Below are 12313 nucleotides of genomic sequence, written 5' to 3'. Positions count from 1 at the left end.
TCGCCCACACGATCGTGATCGAACGACCTAGAGCATGGAAGAGAGTTTGGTGGGTTTTGGACTGGTTTTAGAGGGGGGTTTTGCTGGACACTCAAATGGACATTGCGGATGCCCGGTTAACCGTTGGAGTACCAAACGACCTCCGAATGGAACGAAACTTGACCGGTAGACTCCGGGTGGTATATTAAGGCCACTTGACAAGCCTCGGTCCATTCTGAGAAAGTTTGACACACGCACACGAAAGAAAACAAGAGGGGTGCACCGGAGGAGATAGGAGCGCCGGATTGCAAAACGGACAACGGGGAAAATGCTCGGATGCATGAGACGAACACGTATGCGAATGCAATGCACATGATGACATGATATGAAAATGCATGACAAGACAAAAAAACGAAAGACAAAACCCGACAACGGAGGGAAAATCATAACACATAGCCGGAAATGGCAAGAGTCGGAGTTACAAATATGGCAAGTTACATGCGGGGTGTTACATGTAGCAAATCACAAAAATTATTATTCAACATTGCATACTAAATGCCTCTGCATATTTAATACTCCTATCCTCAAATAGAATCATTAAACAAGCAAACATATGCAGACAATGCAAACATAACAGCAATCTGCCAAAACAGTACAGTTTGTAAAGAATGCAAGAGTATCAATACTTCTTTAACTCCAAAAATTATGAAAATTTACCACACTGTAGAAATTTTATCAGAGCTTAGTGTGCAAAAAGTTTCAACATTTTATCACATTCTGACTTTTCTAGGGAATTTTTGCAACAGCGCTAAACTTTCTGTTTTGAAACAGCAACTCATATACTTGCAAAATAAGCATGGTGAAGGCTATCCTTGATATTTTTATTGAAATAAAAGATGCAAAACATTATTCTAAATAGCATAAAGCAAATACAAATAAAATAAAATGACGCTCCAAGCAAAACACATATCATGGGATGAATAAAAATATAGCTGCAAGTGAGGTTACCAATAATGTTGGAGACGAAAGAGGGGATGCCTTCCAGGGCATCCCCAAGCTTAGTTGCTTGGATCTTCCTTGAATATTACCTTGGGGGTGCCTTGGGCATCCCCAATCTTAGGGTCTTGTCACTCCTTATTCTCCTCATATCGACATCTCTCCCAAAACTTGAAAACTTCAATCACACAAAACTTAACGGAACTTCACGAGATAGGTTAGTATGATAGAGCAAAACCATTTCACTTTGGTACTGTCAAATACAAGATTCATAATTGTTTCCACACAATGCCTACTATAGCATATCATTTCCACAATTTATATTGAGCAATATAAGCCATAGAAACTAGGAAACAAATAAACTATGCGTTGAAAACAGAATCTGTCAAAAACAGAACAATCTGTAATGATCTGCAAAATAACCACACTTCTGCTATTCCAAAAATTCTGGAAAATTAGGACAACGTAGATAATTTGCATATCAATCATCTGTAAAAATTTCAGAATTTTATCACGTTCCAGTGAATTTAAACAATTATGTTTCTGGAAGCAAAAGTTTCCGTTTTTGCACAGATTCAAGCCAACTACCATCCACACTATCCCAAAGGCTTTACTTGACATTTTTATTGAAACAAAAGCAATAAAACATAATTACTACAGTAGCATAATCATGTGAACACACAAAAAAGTAGGTAAAAGTGTTGGGTTGTCTCCCAACAAGCGCTTTTCTTTAATGCCTTTTAGCTAGGCATGATGAGTTCAATTATGCTCGCATAAAAGATAAGGAATTGAAACATGAAAAAAGAGCATCATGAAGCATATGACTAGCACATTTAAGCCTAACCCACTTCCTATGCGTAGGGATTTTGTGAGCAAATAATTCATGGGAAGAAGAATCATCTAGCATAGGAAGGCAAAACAAACATAACTTCAAGACTTTCAACATATAGAGAGGAAACTTGATATTATTGCAATTCCTACAAGCATAAGTTCCTCCCTCATAATAATTTTCAGTAGCATCATGAAGAAATTCAACAATGTAACCATCACATAAAGCATTCTTTTCATGACACAAAAGCATAGAAAACTTATTACTCTCCACATAAGCAAATTTCTTCTCATCAATAGTAGTGGGAGCAAACTCAACAAAATAACTATCATGTGATTGGAAATTAAAATCATGATGACAAGTTCCATGGTTATCATTATTCAATATAGCATACATGTCATCACCATAATCATCATAGATAGTAACTTTGTAATCATAGTCAATTGAAGCCTCATCCAAAATGGTGGATTCATCACTAAATAAAGTCATGACCTCTCCAAATCCACTTTCATCATTATAATCATCATAAATAGGAGGCATGCAGTCATCATAATAAATTTTCTCATCAAAACTTGAGGGACTAAAAATATCATATTCATCAAAATATAGCATCCCCAAGCTTATGGCTTTGCATATCGTTAGCATCATGGATATTCAAAGAGTTCATACCAACAATATTACAATCATGCTCATCATTCAAATATTTTGTGCCAAACATTTTATTGACTTCTTCTTCTCACAGTTGAGCACAATTTTTCGATCCATCATTTTCAGGAAAGATATTATAAAGATGATCATTAATATGATGCAACCTCAATTCCATTTTTATGTAGTTTTCTTTTATAAACCAAACTAGTGATAAAACAAGAAACTAAAAGATTCGATTTCAAGATGTAAAGATATACCTCATGCACTCAGCTCCCCGGCAACGGCGCCAGAAAAGAGCTTGATGTCTACTACGCAACTTTATTCTTGTAGACTCGTGTTGGGCCTCCAAGCGTAGAGTTTTGTAGGACAGTAGCAATTTTCCCTCAAGTGGATGACCTAAGGTTTATCAATCCGTGGGAGGTGTAGGATGAAGATGGTCTCTCTCAAACAACCCTGCAACCAAATAACAAAGAGTCTCTTGTGTCCCCAACACACCCAATACAATGGCAAATTGTATAGGTGCACTAGTTCAGCGAAGAGATGGTGATATAAGTGTAATATGGATAGTAGATATTGATTTTTGTAATAGTAACAATAAAAAACAGCAAGCTAGCAATTGATAAAACGGAGCACAAACGGTATTGCAATGCTTGAAAATGAGGCCTAGGGTCCATACTTTTGCTAGTGCAATCTCCCAACAATGCTAATATAATTGGATCATATAACCATCCCTCAACGTGCAACGAAGAATCACTCTAAAGTTTCTATCTAGCGGAGAACATAAGAAGAAATCGTTTGTAGGGTACGAAACCACCTCGAAGCTATTCTGTCCGATCGATCTATCCAAGAGTTCGTACCAAAATAACACCAAATAATTTCAGATTCATAATACTCAACCCAACACAAAGAACCTCAAAGAGTGCCCCAAGATTTCTACCGGAGAAACAAAGACAAGAACGTGCATCAACCCCTATGCGTAGATTACCCAAATGTCACCTCGAGAATCCGCGAGTTGAGTGCCAAAACATATATCAAGTGAATAAAAATAATACCCCATTGTCACCACGGGTATTCATATGCAAGACATATATCAAGTGCTCTCAAATCCATAAAACTATTCAATCTGATAAAACAAAATCTCTAAGGGAAAACTCAATTCATCACAACAAGGTAGAGAGGGGAAACACCATATGATCCGACTATATTAACAAAGCCCGCGATACATCAAGATCGTGACATATCAAGAACACGAGAGAAAGAGATTAAACACATAGCTACTCGTACAAACCCTCAACCCCGAGGATGGACTACTCCCTCCTCATCATGGTGGCCGCCGGGATGATGAAGATGGCCACCGGTGATGATACCCTCCGGCGGAGTGCCGGAACGGGTCTAGATTGGTTTTCAGTGGCCACAGAGGCCTGCGGCGGCGGAACTTCTGATCTAGGTTAACCCTGAGGGTTTTTGGAATATTTGGGAATTTATAGGGCGAAGAGGGGGTGCGGGAGGCCACCGAGGTGGGCACAACCCACCTGGGCGCCCCTGGGCCCCCAGGCGCGCCCTGGTGGGTTGTGCCCTCCTCGGGGCACCCCCCAGGTGCTTCTCTGTCCCATTGGATGTCTTCTGATCCATAAAAAATCCACAAAAAGTTTCGCGGTGTTCGGACTTCGTTTGATATTGATTTCCTGCGATGTAAAAAACAAGCAAAAAACAACAACTGACACTGGGCACTGGGTCAATAGGTTAGTCCCAAAAAATGATATAAAGTTGCTATAAAATGATTGTAAAACATCCAAGAATGATAATATAACGGCATGGATACTTCATAAATTATAGATACGTTGGAGACGTATCACCCGTGGAGGCTGGAGCGAGGCAGTAGACGCCGGATGAACAGGACCCCGTTTCGACCGTAGGCGCTCCAACACAAGTCCGTTTCCTCCGTTTTGCGATACGCCACACCCCTCTCGATCAACAGGACCCCGTTTCGACCGTAGGCACTCGAACAGAAGTCCATTTCCTCCGTTTTGCGGTATGTCAGACCCTTTTCGATGAACAGGACCCTTTATCGACCGTACGCGGTCGAACAAAAGGCCGTTTCTTCCATTCTGCGGTATGCCAGACCTCGTTTCGGCTGTTCCGTCCAGGCCGGTTGGCTCTCGATGAACATGACGTATTCTGACCCAGTCGGTTGCCTCCCGATGAACACGACGCTGTTTCCTCCGTTGCGACACAGCTGGTTGGCTGCCAATGAACAGGACGACGTTGTAGTACGCGTTCGAGACCACACCCGTATGTACGTACGTAGCCATATTTACTTTCTTGCAGCGTGGTTTTATGTATGTGTACATGTTATAGACGGGACTGTGTGACATGCTATGTCCGCGCCTCTACTACGACGTGCCACTCCTTACTCGACCACGGTTCATTGCTGCAGAGAGACCGATCGACCAGTATGTACGTACACATTCGCGACCAGACACACAACGCTACGTACGCTTCGACCGAGTGGGTCCCAGCTGTCAGGGAGGATAAGGACGCACTACCTTGCCTGCGAAGATATAGTTGGTGGGTCCCAGCTGTCAGGGGGAGAATCATTTTTTTACCCGTAATAAGGACACACTTTCTTGCGTGCGAAGATGTAGCTGCTGGGTCCCAGCCGTCAGGGGAGAGAACATTAATTTTCAGGGTAAGAAGGATGCAGTTGCATGCGTGCGTCCATGGGCGTGGTGCGTCCCCACTGTCAGCCTTTCCACGTACAGTCATCTTCTGATGACTCTCATTTGTTGACCACGTTGACCACACCATGCAGAGCGCACCAAGGCCGGTGGACGACAGCAAGGCCCTAGACTGGAACGCGCCGGAGATGATGAAGACACGGCAGTGGAGTCGCAGACGGAGAGGAGTGGGAAACTTGACTGGTTCGGGTGCGGGGTGGGCCTACACTCGACAGAGAATAACAGGAGGCGTGGAGGAGTGGAGGGATGGCCTAACCGTCGGTCGGGTAGCGTTTCACTGCGAGGCACGCAAAACAGCGCCGCTGGACGCCGGAGGCTGGAGCAGGCGGTCCCGGCAGCGCTGGTGGAAGATGACGAGAGATTGAAGAAGAATGCCGGCCATTGCTTAGGCTTCGAGCTTTGTATTTTTATTTTTTGCGAAAGTGCTTAGGCTTCGACCTACTGACCCACATGTCAGCCAATCCATTTATTTTTTCAGTCCATTTGGTGGGCTGGGTGAAACAATAATGTAGCGTCTATGCAACCCGTTTATATATTATGTTAGAATTTAAAGCCCATTTGCATTTTTCTCGAAATCCGCGGACTTGCTGGGTTGGGTGAAAATATCATGTTGGGCTGGACAGAGAAATGTTATGAAAACATAAACACATGATTGCATGTCTATTACTGTATTGGTCAGTAAATTTTTTGCAAGCTTATGTACGCAATCACGAGAAGTTAACTTGCCAAGTTATATATAAATAATAATTATTATTATTTTGTAAGAACTTTCGATTTACGAAATAAAATATTATTTTAATTTGACGAGTTAGTAGGACGTGGGGTATTATTATTGTTTAGCTAGACGTGGGACAGATGAGTTGGTTCTAGGGAAAAGTACTGGGAGAAAACTCAGATTATATCGAAAAAGAAAGTGGGAGAAAATTCAGATATAGGATTAATAAAAACGAAATGCCTCCTGTCGCCGGAGCAGCAACGCGACCCAACGTACGCGACATACTTCCCCAACTGGGAGGTCTGGTTCGCCACCGAGCATGACGTCGCCGGTCGCGGCAACGTTCAGCTCGACCCCCAGTTCGTGTCGCCACCCCTGGAGGAGGAGGAGGAGGCGGCCTACCAGGCCGCATTGGAGGCGGTGCTCCATCGCGCCCTAGAGGAGAGACAACACGAGGAGGATGCGCGGTAGGATGGCTTGGAGGAGGCCCTCGCACTGTCGGTGGCGGGGAACTGTGTCCCCGTCACCACCGCCGCTGCCCCGAACCCAAGGCCAAGCCTGAGCCCACGGAGCCCACACTGGAGATGCACGCATGGACTGGCATCCTCCGCTAGTGGGTGAGCGCACCGGCTATCGCACTCGTGCATCGTCGGAGCAAGAGGCCGCCTACCTGGAGCACTGGCGGCAACACCACCTGGCCGAGGAGCACGCCGATGGCGAGCGCCAGATGCAGGCCAAGCGCGAGGAGGAAGAGCGTCGTGCCCGCTGGCCACAAGATGAGGAGGGAGAGCGCCTGGAGCAGGAGCAGGAGGAGCGCGTGCCACGCAGCATTGCCGCCCGGCGAAGCAAATGGCGGAGTCAGTGCGGTCGGCATGACAGACCGCATACCGCGTGTACCGTGGCCGTCTGACCTGGCCGCCAACCAGGGATTCTTGCCTCTTAGGCCAACTCCACCGCGCAACCCTATCTTGTCCGGGTGCGTCCGTTTGGGGTAAAACGGACGAATAGCGCAGCCCAACGTGCGGCCTCAAACGGACAAATGTCCGGATTCCGTCCGTTTTCGACCCATCCGCGGCCCAAACTTGCGCTCGGTTTGGGGTGAAACGGACGCGCGCGGACGGCCTCGACGCACGCCCTTGTCCCCCCCTGGCCCGCCTGTCGGGGACACTAGCAGTCCCTCCGCTCCCAACGCTTCCACCCTCTCTCTCCCGCCCCGCCCCGCCGTCGGCGCCGCCGCCGCTATTCTCCGGCCACCTCCTCACCGCGCAGCCCCCGGCCGTCCCTACCAAACCACGTGTCGACATGGCCGCCACCACGCCCGCGCTTTGGCCGTAGTTTTGGCCGTCGACCGGAGGTTTGGCCGTCGCCGTCTTTGCTGGTCGCAGAGTGGACACGACCGCCGGCGACGTACCATGGCGGCCTCGGCAGCTTCCGATGAGAGCTCCAGAGCGGCCTCGGCAGCTTCTGGCAACCACCCCTGCTCCGTCGAGGTGATCATCGCGGCCTCTTCGCCACCACGACCGCAAGGTGTTCGATATTTTGCCCACAAAGGTATGGACAGTGGAGACGAGTTTTTCTTCCATCACTTCCTTTGTTCATCCGACGATTCATCGTCGGATGATGAAGATCTTGTGGTGGCTGCACTGGTCGTTCACGACCACATTCAACGGCAGCTTCCTCGGTACAGGGGGTCAGTCCCTGGCCGTGCTCCCAGCCTGAACCGCAACACGGAGAGAGGCCACGCCATGCTCTATGCCGATTACTTTTCCAACACCCCGCTTTTCAAGCCGGATAAATTCCGTCGCCTTTTTCGAATGGCAAGGCATGTGTTCAATCGTATCCGAGAGGGAGTGGTTGCTCATGACCCATACTTTGAGTGCAAGATGGATGCCCTTGGCAAGCTTGGATTCTCCTCTTACCAGAAATGCACCGCGGCCATCCGCATGCTTGCATATGGAATTCCAGGCGATCTGGTGGATGAGTATGTGCGTATGAGTGAGACAACATGTCTGATGTCAATGTACAAGTTTTGCCAGGCTGTGATCGAGGTGTTTGGCCCAGAGTACTTGAGGCAGCCAACTGCAGCTGATACAGAGAGATTGTTGGCGACCAACGCAGCTAGAGGCTTTCCAGGCATGCTTGGCAGCATAGATTGTATGCACTGGGAGTGAAAGAACTGTCCATTTGCTTGGCAAGGCCAGTACAAGGGGCATGTCAACGCGTGCACTGTCATATTAGAAGCGGTGGCTTCGCATGATCTTTGGATATGGCATTCTTTCTTCGGCATGGCAGGTTCTCACAATGATATCAACGTGCTGCAGCGTTCTCCAGTCTTCGCAAGGCTTGCAGAAGGCCACTCCCCACCTGTCAACTTTGAGATCAACGGCCACCAGTACAACAAGGGATACTGTCTAACTGATGGTATATATCCTCAGTGGTCAACTTTTGTGAAGACAATCTCGAAACCCCAAGGTGAGAAGAGAAAGAGATTTGCCCAAATGCAAGAGAGTGCTAGAAAGGATGTGGAACGTGCTTTTGGTGTGCTTCAATCCCGGTGGGGTATCGTTCGAAACCCTGCACTGTCATGGGATGAAAGGAAGCTTTGGGAGGTGATGACTGCTTGTGTGATCATGCACAACATGATCGTCGAGGACGAGCGTGATGAGAGTATCTTCGACCAAGGATGATTATCAAGGTGAAAATATTGAGCCCCTGCACCAAGACCCGGCCATATTTGAACAATTTGTGCAATTCCACCGTGAGATGCGTGATTGGCACAGTCATTTGAATCTTCAAAATGACTTGGTTGAGCACGTGTGGGATCACATTGGCAACCAATAGACGTATTGGTTCATTTTATGTTCAGTCAAGACAATTTCGATTTAGTTGTAAAACTTTTTTATTAAGGACAATTTCAATTGGGTTGTAAAACTATTTTAATTTTTAGACAAATATTTGGACGCGCAAACTAGTTTTAATGAGAATATGGGCATTTTTGGTCCTAACGGACAGGATGGGGCAAATGGATGTGGCCGCGCGCTGGGCGCACGGCCACCGCATCCCAGGACGCCCGGACACGACCCCAAATCGCTACCGAAACGGACAGAATCCGGACAAAACGGACGTCCGTTTGGGATCACGCTGTGGGGTTGGCCTTAGTCGCAAAAGAGAAAAATATTTTTGGCTCTTTAAAAAAATAGTCTTGCGCGATCATAAAGCAGCAACAGAGCTTGCCTCGCTGAGAAGAAAGGAACCCACGCAGCAACTTCGCCTGGGTTCTCAGCCTCGGCGTCTAGCGCTGTCCGGCGGGGGCCATCCACACCACGCACTTCTTTCACCGGCAGGTGATCTGATCAAACTGGCGTTACACGGCAGGTGCCAGTTTCTTTCCCAAACCAGAAAGTTTTATCCGCATCCGATGCCTTGCGTTGACCTCCAGTCAAGCGGGTAAACCAAAATCTACACCGTGCTCTCATCCCCTACAAAAGTTTGTCTCTATTACTAAACTATAATACTCTTTTTTTCAGGAAAAAATATAGTTCTCCCTCCGAAAAGAAACATAAAAACGTAGTGATCTAAACACTTTTATATTTCTTTACAAAGGAGTATATGTTTGGTGTGTCAATTTGGTTTAGAGTTACTATGAGCAATTTTTTTTACGGGTGTACTATGAGCAATTCTAGTAGGAAATAATTTATGCTATAACGATTGGCACATATAAAGATTCTCTAGCATAGTCATCGCATGTATTGCCTCCATCCGTGAATAAGTATACATCTAGCTTTTGTTCTAAGTTAAAATTTTAAAATTTTGACCAACTTTTTATAAATGAGTAATAGCACATGTGACATCAAATTGATGCATTACGAAGCTACATTTCAAAACGAATCTAGTGGTACTAATTTAGTGTCATAAATGTTGTCACTTTTTCCTATAAAATTGGTCAAAGTTTTAAAACTTTGACTTAGAACAAAATCTAGATGTACACTTATTCGCGGACAGAGGGAGTATCACGATTGTTAAAATTTATTGAACTCATTCAAAATTAACCTCGTAGATATGGAGATTATGAAGGCTAGATTTGCAGCCGCGCGCTCCATTGCCAACCACCGGCGCGGGAGGTAAATACCATCTTCTTGCTCCTCGCCCCACGTCTGGGTTTTGAAGCTTCCTGCAGCCCATACATTCACCAATGCCCACCAAAAAATCGCCGGTGAGGGGAATGTGACCGCTAACTACCCGCCTTGTTAATGTCGCGGTCCCTTCCCCGGATTCTCGTGGCGGTTCATCGATACTAGTGTCAGTACTAGTTTTCAGTTGTGAGAGAATAAGTCAAATTACCCCAAAAAAATATATTATCACCATTTTGATTGGAACAATATTTCACAGTGGTTCTTATGTTGTGTTTCCCGTTGATATTAGAAAATCATGAATGAGCTATCAAGAGAAGAAATTGAAGGTGCATCTACTCTTAAATGTTAAAAAAAATCAGGATACTTAACATACGGCTGGTTGCGTACCATATGAAGGTTTTTATCCATGCTTAATTATGTTTGCTAGTATATAAAATGAAGAAAAATGTACATAACATATGTGGTAATAAGTTATCCTATTTTCTGTTCATATATGCCCAGATTATTTAATATAGTTATATTCTATTAAGCTATCAAGCTAAAATCGGGTGAGCGGTGTTAGCTCAAGATCAACTCGTTCTCGATCGAGCTAGACAGACTGCTCATACTTGACCGATTTCTTTTCAAGTTGATTTCAAGTCGAGCAAAAAGACGAATCGCTCTCGAGTGGCTCACGAGCCTCGAGCTTTTGTTGTAGCCATAGTTGTTGGATGTGAACCTCCTGCCCCAGATGCTACGCACGGGCTGTGCGAACTCTCCCCTATGGCGCACTAGTCGCGACACCCGCCGCATCCTCCTCCTGTGATTTTGTGTGGCAGTGGCGGCTCCCTTGACGACATCCGCGGGGTATCTAGCGCTTGTGATGATTTGATGACTGCTGGGGACCACTATCGCGATGGGCGATGTCGATCTGCGACTCGGGAGCATCATCCCCGTCAATGACTTCGTACCATAAACGACGTCCCCGTCGCCCCCATTGTGCTTCCTCGTTTATCTTCGTCCCCATCGAGGCCGAGCCCGAGCCCAAGCATGAGGACCCACTCGGGGGCGTGTTGCAGCTCTTCGAGCTCAAAGCAGTGGAGAAGAGGAGCACACCCGCGAGCGTTTTAGCCTCGCAACCAGTGACGAGAAGGAACAACATCAACTCACGACCGTCCCTCCGAGAAGGAAGAGGACGACTTCATCTACATCGACGAGCTTTCAGACTAACGATTGGACAGTGGTAGCGACAGAGCAGTGTAGGTAGTAGTTTCTAGCAATGCCAATTAGCGACATTGCATATATTTTGAAAATGTCGATTGACGACCTTTCTAGTTGCAAGATATATGTAATGCGACGACTTTTGACCGCTAATATAGTTGCTATTATGTGTATCATGTTCGAAGATGATCATGAACTTTTGGTTCGGATTAAACGTAGCTTAAATCGAAAATAAATTTTTGAAGCAAATGAAAAAAAACAAATATGAAAGCTACTATTTGGCGATTTTTTTGTATAAACCCGACAACTTCTAAATCGTCATGAAGCACTCTTCACATGGCGGATGGTAGTCCAAATTATGTGGACTCTCATAGTCTTTTTGTTAACGGGAGAAATGACGAATTCATTGATACAATAACTCTATCCACAAAAAAAACAAAAAAAAAAGGAAAGAAAAGCAGCCAACAAGGACCGCAAAAATCAGGTAAAAGGGTAATGTGCAGAGGGCTCCCCTAGAATAGCTCTTACTTTTTTTTTTGCGGGGCTAGGATAGCTCTTACACTTGTTACAAATGGCAATATCATGCGTGAACAATCCTTCCTCAATGTGTTATCGAACGAAATACATAGAAAGAATGACTTTTTGTGATGCAATTAGTGTTCTAGAATTTTTTGAACACGGCACAACAAAAAACGCTCATACACTCATTCTCATGAACATACATAGCACACACTAACCTTATGGACTGAGACAACACATCATCTTAAGATTGACGAAGTCGTCATAGACATTCTCATAGTCGAATCTAAGATTTGTACGCCGGTGGGCTGGCATATCACCTGTCTTTCTAACCATCCAACACTTGTTCGCATTAAAATATTATTGAATCGACTAAAGATGAAATCATAATCTCATGTTTTTCTACATTTTTAGATTTAGAATAGTACTCCACTGAAAGAATTACGGAGTACTGTATGTGCGAGATTCGTGCCTCGGTCCCCGTGCAATTTTGCGTGTGTCACTAGCCAAGAGATATGGCTGTCCGGCCAAACAAGACAAGGAGTACTGCCTGATC

Source organism: Triticum aestivum, chromosome 7D (assembly GCF_018294505.1).
Source record: "Triticum aestivum cultivar Chinese Spring chromosome 7D, IWGSC CS RefSeq v2.1, whole genome shotgun sequence".
NCBI lineage: Eukaryota > Viridiplantae > Streptophyta > Magnoliopsida > Poales > Poaceae > Triticum > Triticum aestivum.
Note: the sequence above shows the minus strand (reverse complement) of the source record.